General features: G+C 38.5%; 1 pseudogene; it reads left to right on the top strand.

Moving 5' to 3' along the window:
- The first annotated feature begins 2,200 nt into the window (after positions 1–2,200).
- LOC101564907 overlaps positions 2,201–8,462 on the top strand; it is a 98,315-nt pseudogene continuing 92,053 nt past the window's right edge.

Here is an 8,462-nt window from a genome sequence, read left to right as displayed (position 1 = left end):
GAGCCTCTTTTCTCTAAAATATATTGATACAACTTTGGCAGTCCTTTCAACAATGACTTGGACATTGACAACATTTCTTAGCTATTGTTCCTGCCCCCATCCTCATTCCAAGTAGGGAGAGAATTTTGTCCTTCATAATTTTCAGTTCTTTTTCCAGAGTGATTGTACAGAATGACTATTTTTAAAGAATTTCAGAAGTGCCTCCACATTTTTCCAAATTTTTGTTATTTCATAATTTTTTCTGATACATCTGTAAATAAATTCATGGTCCTGTCATGGAAATTCTATCTTTACAGCATCTTAGTGATATTTCTCAGGATGAACACATTAAAGTTTGGAAATATATGCACAATTTTTGGAAAAATATTGTGAAATCTAATAAGGAGAATGTTAGTAAGTACTAGCACCACTAGTGGTATTAGTACTTAGCATCCACTTGAGGTCCTCCTGTGGACAAACACTATAAAAATGATTTTATATCACTGAACAGATAGTTCAGTGGATTAAAGTGCCTGCTTAGGCAGGCTCAAGGACCGGGGTTCAAACCCCAATGCACCCTGCTGACCCCGCCCCCCGGGGCACACTGAGATGGTGATTGAGACTGGACGTGGTGGCATGCGCCTGTAATCCCAGCGCTTGGGAGGCTGAAAACAGGCGGGTCACTCTGAGTCTGATCTGTGTAGTGAGACCCAATAGACCCTGTATTAAATACATAAAAAGTTATTTTATAACACTGCCTCAGTTCAGAACTTAATTTGTTCCATTGTTATAGGGAGGATGTTTGTGGTGATGTTCATCACCTGATGTGGAGTTTGTGAACAGAAACACACTGTAACAAATACTTTTGTTTATGAACTGAATTGCTCAGACCAAGGTATCACTATATATATATTACCTCCTTCAACACTCACAGAAACAATGCCATGGAGGCATAAATGTCTTCAGCAAGCTATCAAAGGTCATGTAGTTTGTAGGCAGCAGAGCGTACTACTATCTCTCAACATTATCAATCTGTAGTACTAAGTTCCACACTAGGGTTTTGATTTTTTAATTCTATTTATTCTTAATTCTATTCAATTTACCTTTAATCATAGCATCTTTCATGTCCTCTTTTATTAATTGTTATATTTTGTTGGGTATTTAGTGATATATTTAATACAGACCCCAAAACATACATCAAGAAAAACATATCAAGAAAAGAACACTTGTATAAATATTTTTATACTGACTATTGAGACACCATGACATTAACACAAGTTACCTTTGGACTCTATAATTGCAAGAGGGGCTCACATGGGTGGCCATTAGACTCCAGACATTTATTCATATAGCAGACTGCTGATATGTGCATGCATTTTCGGGGTAAAGTCTGTATTTCCAACAGTCAAAAATCTTCCATTATCTACTGCTATATACTTTCCTGCTAAACACTCATGAAATTTCATGTATCTGTTAGTAACTTTGGAAAACTATGAACTGTAACTATTACCCCTGTTTCTCAGCTCTAAGTAGATTCTTAGATGGCTGTGCTTTTGTGTTACTAGGTACTATGTCAACTAATACAAATCTCCATTTGAAAAATATATGCATTGATTCCATTTCCTAAGGATGCTTCACACCTCTCCTGCAGTGTACCACTTTTTTGTGCTTTTAGATAGAAAGACAAAAAAAAGTTCCATTCCTCATGATTATATCTTCACAGCCCAGAAATAAGCTAACTTGACATTATTGGGTCTGCTCACCTTTTATAGCATATCGAGATTCAGTAGCAAAGTTTAGAATTTAGCCTTGGAGTTATGTGGAATTGACACATTTGAATTTTATTCCCCCCAATCTTCCTTTAAATATTGAAAGCCATTTAAATCAGATCAAATGTATCTTTGGGAAATGAGAAATACTCCCTTGTGGCTATATCCTCCAGAACAAGAACAGTATTATTATAAGAGATCTTTTTTCTAAAATACTCTAGACACTATTACAGGGTTTCCAGAGTAATAAATAAATTATGCTAATTTGTGTGCAATTAATGGAGAGATAAGGACAAAAGAAAATATGCTAATGGAACAGTGGCCCAACAATTAAAGCATTCTGAGGTTAGCAGCTGCTAGCTATGTATCTGTCTGGCTGGCTGTGAATATTTGCCTGTAGGCAGGCCTTGGATAAACAAGACTGGCTGCTAGCCAGCAATTTTGACTGACACATGTGGACCCTAAGTGGCAAGACTTATCCCTATAGCTCCTATGAGTGTCTGGCTGAATCGGAAAAGAATAAAGCATTTGCAAGAAGCAAAACCATGGTTCTGGATTCCACATCTACTGCTGATCTTTTCTCCATCAAAGGCTCCAGCACACCAGAAGCAGTAGTCATTCTAGAGGGGGGTTAGTTACCTGCCGTGAGGCATGGGACACTGAATGAAACACATGACAGGGGACACAGAGAGAGCTAATATCCAGCCTGGTCATTGACTCTAGTCATTTTCCTCAGACAATATGTGATGCTGAGGAAGAGGATAAGGTTAATAAGACAACAAAATAACAATGAAATAGAGTTTGTAGTCCTTTGGGTTATCTTATGGGAAAATTTTTTATTACATAAATCATTAACATGAACTAAATTGGGTCCATATAGTTATCTTTAAAACTACTCAAGGGCCAGGAATATAGTTCTGTAGCACAAGGCCTGCCTGGCAAGTGTGAGGTCCTGAGTTCTATTCCCAATACCTAAATAAATAAATCTTTAAAAGAGAGAAGGGCTGGAAAGATAGCTCAGCAATCTAAAGCGCCTGCTTAGGCAAGCTTAGGCAGGTTTAGGGGACCGCTGTTCAACCCCCAGAACTACATGCTGTGCCAGCCCCACCCTCAGGGTGGACTGAGACAGCCAAAAGACAAATAAACATAAATCTCTAAAAATTAAAATTATTTCGAATATTCACTATTATTAATAAATAAATACTTTCAGTTTACTTGCATACTATAAATGGAGCTCACTTATCTCCAGAATCTAGCCCATGTTAAACTACAATGAAGTATGTCAGTATATTTTTCAGTGTATAATCACTACCACATTCAACTTCTTCACTCTGGTTATAAGATTGTTTCCACCTCCAGCAACCTGGTCAAGAAGACTGCAGAGTTTGTTTTTGTTCCCATAGTTTAGGTAGCGAGATTGAGCCAACAAAAGGTATGGTGACTTGCTGAGGACGAGGTGGGCAGTTGCTGAAGGAATTATGTTTACATCTGAGTCCCCTGAAATCAAGGGTAGTGCCCTAATCTGCTCCTCAGGCTGTTTCAGTATTTCTAACTGCAGGTTGTATTGTTTTAAGGCTTTATCTTCCCAGGGGAAAAAAATCAGTGGAAACGTCTGTGCATCCATAATTATGGCTTGTTGAACTCTGAGCATTCTGACCTCTCAAATTAATTTAATCATTCTGAACTTGACGTGGGAACAAAGCATACTGCTCTCAAATTTTTCCTCCCAGGGCCCCAACCACGTTCACTGAAAACAGAAATATAGGCTCAGTGCTCAGATTTTCTCAGACAAATCCCAGTGAATCTCATGCTCTGATTCTGTCTTGTACTTAACAATCTATTGAAGCTTTTGTGATGAAGAATCCTCAAAGTCATTACTTGAGCCTTCCACTAGGTCTTGTCTCTTTCTATCAATGATTAATGACCCTTATAAGCTTGCCTTTGACTCTTACTTTTTAGAATTCTTCTGTTTTATAATACACATGGCCTTAAGTAATAAAGGCTTATCCAAGGAAAAATTATTGACTATTCATCTCCTGGTCTTCTTCTTGTTCATCTTTCCAGCTGCCTGTTTACCCCTAGATATGCTTTATGCTTCCCTTTTTAACAAACAGACCTCATTTCCATGCCAGCTGTTGGTTTTATTGACTAAATATGAGCTCACTCACTATGGCTCATCTTGGTTTTCTTAGGGATGTTTCAGGATCTAATGTAACACTTGTGTTAGTATTTGTAATATACAACAAATCTCTGCATTGGTATTTCTTTGCAATGCTTTTAGTCAAAGCTGTATAATGGTTTGAAAGTTTCAGTAGTACTCTAGGAATGTTGCAATTAGTAGTAATAGCTCTCTTCCAGAAATCTGGGGTCACTCCAAGACCAAATTCATGACTTTTCTTTAGGTCTACTACTTTGTGCTAAAAAGCACAAACACATAGATAGAAATCTGAATATAAATACATAAAGCAACACCAAAATGGTAATATTATAGGCTCCTAACTTTTTCCACGGCAGCTTTCTTTGCCATCGCCTACTCTAATACAGAATTCCAGAAGGAAATGTGCTCTTCAGACTAGCTGCATCATTCCCTTCTTGTTTCTGTAGTTTGACCTCCTTATCTTTTGCATTATACTAACCCAATACTACTCCCTGTGAAGAAAAATAGTATTTTCCATCAAACAGGGGTATTTAGGTTAAGTCTATTTTATATAAATCTTTTTCATAAAACCTCATTTTTGTGTACATGCTTGTCTCACCACTCCTTAGAGACAACTTAGGACTAAGGACCACACACCAGTCACCTGGCATAAATTTGTGTTCAACAGATTCCTGAGTCATAGAATCTGTTCCACAACCACTAGGAAATTGAGTTAGACTGTGAGGCCACACTCCCACCTGTGCTCCACCTGAAGCAGACTGCATTACTAAGAGCAAGACTTCGCTGGAGACACCAGTTGTAGTGTGATGACAGTGAGATAGTAAGACAAATCATAGATAGTTCCTACAATTTTCATTATACCATTGTTTCCTAACCACTGAAAAACATGTATCTCAAACATTAAATAAATGATTGGCAACCTGAAGCTCCTGTATGATGAGTCTGAGCACAGAGCTCAGGGCTGTTTGGCCCCAGTGTTCTGTTGTTCCCACCATGCTCCTTCACCAGCACTCTCATATAGAGAAAGAAAAGTGAAATCCTTTTGCTGTTTTGTTACCATGGATGAGACTAAATAACAGAGGACTGGCTCTCCCTCAGGAGTGTAGGATTTGATTTTATGGAGGCCCACAATACCTGTAGAACACAGAACCATGCATGGAAAGCATCTTCTGATTGCCAGGAGCTTCCATAATGACAGGATGAAATAGCATAAATGGGCCCCAAACATCTTATGACATAAGAGGAAAGAGAAATTTAAGAACTTTTGAAAAGTCAGAGTAGGGCTGGCCAGATAGCTCAGCAGATTAAAGTGCTTGCTTAAGCAGTCATAGACGCAGGAGCCAGGGGTTTGATCCCTGGCCTGCCAGAGAAGCCCTGCCCCCAGGGTGCCCTGAGAGGGCAATTGAGACTGGGCATGGTGATGTGGGCCTGTAATCCCAGTGCTTGGGAGGCTAAAAAACAGGAAGGATCACTACAAGTATGTGCAGTGAGGCCCTGTAGACCCTATACTTAATACAATTTTAAAAAACGAATGAAAAAAGTCAAAGTATGGGAGCTAGATTGTTGTGTATTTGCAAAAGCCATTATTTTTCATGCTAAGTAGTATAAGATATTGAAGGTTCCATGAACACAGCAATGGGGGATGAGGATTACTAGAGCCACTATTTAGTGTGATTTAATAATAATTAACTGCCATGTTGATTCCAGCCTCATGAAATGTCTGCTAGTCTGCCTAGTGGAGAATGTGATCCTATATCTCTGCATTTAGTATCAAACTGGCTCCAAATCAGGAGGACATACATGGGCCCAGTTGCTCCAAGGCATGAGTTATGGCCAATGGACACTGAAGAGTTTTAAGCACTTTTGGATTGTACAAGCATCCATAGAATTGAACAGCTGCTTCATTTAGTTCACTGAGTTGAGCTTCTGGTTATCTGTTGACTTTTGAAATACTCCTCTGGAACCTGGAACAAAATGAAATAGAAATAAACAGAAACTAAATAATGTCCCCTCAAAGGAACAAAAGATGACGGCCTGCAAAGCAATTAGGAAAATGTGACATGAGTGTATGCAGTGCCTTAACTTATAACGTAATGAATACTTGTGTATCCTTACATGTCTGAAAAATTTAGTTCAAATGGGGCACAGAATAACAACTCTTTTACTAGAGCCTTATCACATAACATCATTATAAAGGACATGCAGCCACTGGGAAGGAATATTAGACCCTATTGAGACACATTCTGAATAGCTCAAAAATATATTTGCTTATTTATGCAAATGTGTTTCTGAAACAGAAAATGGAATGTATCTTCGCAAGAGCTCATTTGCTTTCCCTCTAATGACATGGAAATCACTTTGTCTTTATTTTGCCAAGTTGCAGAGGTTTCTAAGATCCCAGTCTTAAAATGTCTATTGTTTCTATTGTATAGAAATAATTTTCTCTTTGTGAAGAAAGAGTACATATGCCAACATTCTATAAGCAATAATTTATATTTCTATTGATAGATGACAAGTACATATTAGGATATTCATTATTAAAAAAATCCTTCATATTTTCCACGTGCTTTCAACTGGCAAGTTCAATAAAGCATAATTTCTATGCTGGACATAATTAATGCTTCTGGTCATCTTTTCCCTTTTTGTTTTTCCAGTGGTAGGGAGCAAGTCCAAGGGACACCTTTTCTTAAAGCAATGGTTTTTGAAAAACCATAGCATCTGTAAAGGGATATGTCCAACAACAAATCAGTCTGTATCTTGTGAGATGGACTCTATTGTCTTCTTATGACCTGAAAATCTGTGTGTCTTCCTCACTCATCAGATTGGCAGGCACTTTTCCTGAATAAAGTTGGCAGTTTAATGTGTAGGTTTTAGGAGTCATTTAAGTAACAAAAACAGGAAATACAAGAAATCACTTTGTAAAACAAACAAAGCTACCCAGTTGGTTCTGTCTTTCTGTGTTAATCTACCTCCTTGTACCCATCCTCAAATACAATGCTATCTTGAAATGAGTTTGCACAAAAACACATTTAATTTTCTGTTTGAAAGAAGGTACATGTGTGACATTTAAGACTTCAGGACACTGGGCACACCAAGAGGCAGGATGGTCAGTATGTTAGCTTTCCATCACTATAATGAAATACCCATGACACTTAAAAAGAGTGTGTTAGCTGACAGTTCTGGAGAGTTTAGTTCAAGGTCAGGTGAGTCCATTGCACTCAGCCTCTGGTCAGGGAGCCAGATGGTAGAAGAAGCTGCTCACTTCCTGATCAGAAAGCATAGAAGAGAGCAGGGTCATATAATCCCCTGAAGAGGCATATTCCAAAGACCTAGGGATTTCTCCTAGGACCCTTCCTCCCAACTATCCAATACCTTCTACCATGTCACCATGGGAACCAGAGTGCCTAAACTATAGAAGTCAGTGGTGTTCCCCACTTGCCAGATACTCATCAATCAATGCTGACTCACTTTTGAATCTTTAGCATGTCTGAAAGTGCATTGAAATGTAAACTCAGAGAGAATAAGGATTTGATTTACCCAACAATGAATCCTGGAGTCTTGAAAAGAACCTGTCAGAGTACAATAGATACTGATGGGAAGAAAAAAAAAAAAAGGAACAGGGAGAAGGGTAAAATGGAAGGAGGAAATAAATAGGGGAGAAATATAGCAACAGATTCAGATTTTCTGGATTGACAAGTATAATTATAGCTATTACTGAGATAATTTTGCTGATACAATCACTATGTAAAAAGAGAAGTAGAAAAGTTAATATTTTTTACAACTGTGCTCAATATTTAAGTTTAGAGCCAGGGTTTGGGAGAACTAGCACCTTAGAGACAGCCCTATTAGAAGCCATCAAGCATAGGTCTCCTCTGCTTTTTTTGTTCAGGGAGGACGAAGGCATGAGCTCAGGGATGGTCCCTATAAAGGCAGAACACCTGCTCACTAGGATCTCACATTCTAATAAGGGACCTTATAGAGAGCCCTCTCTGGTCCTCATCTCAGTCCAAGAAGTTTATATTTGTAATCCCATGGATAGATTATTGGAATCCTGCCAAGTCAATTCCAATCTACCACTTCAGTGCAACCCATAGTGAGAATAAAGACACTGAAGTATATTTATAGTTATGGGGAACTAAGCAGTCCTAAGTCCAGCCATGGTGATGGCTAGCCAGAACAAAGCCTTAGACCCAGGGTCAACCCCAGGTTTTATTCAATCATGAAGGAGGAGTGCATTGAAGATGAGTGACTGAATGTGGTGGGAAGACTGTGAGCACTGTGAGCTGGGCTAGGTGGGAGGCTTGCATTTGCCTCTTCAGTATGCAGAGAAAAGGAAATGCTTAAAAAGTAATCTGCATTCCACAATTGAAATAGTATCTAATGTTTGAGGGCCAGTGCTTCAGCTCTGATGTGTAATTGTTCAAACCCTAGGAAGTTATAGCTTCTGTCTTAACTCAGTCCCAGCTTACAGCATGGAGCATGGCTCTTCATTCCATCTTTATTTTTCCAAAGTTTTATTGATAAACAGATAGCAATGAGACAGTTTCAAATCAAAT

This window comes from Octodon degus, unplaced genomic scaffold (assembly GCF_000260255.1).
Source record: "Octodon degus isolate 3935 unplaced genomic scaffold, OctDeg1.0 scaffold00145, whole genome shotgun sequence".
NCBI lineage: Eukaryota > Metazoa > Chordata > Mammalia > Rodentia > Octodontidae > Octodon > Octodon degus.
This window is presented reverse-complemented; position numbering and strand designations above follow the sequence as displayed.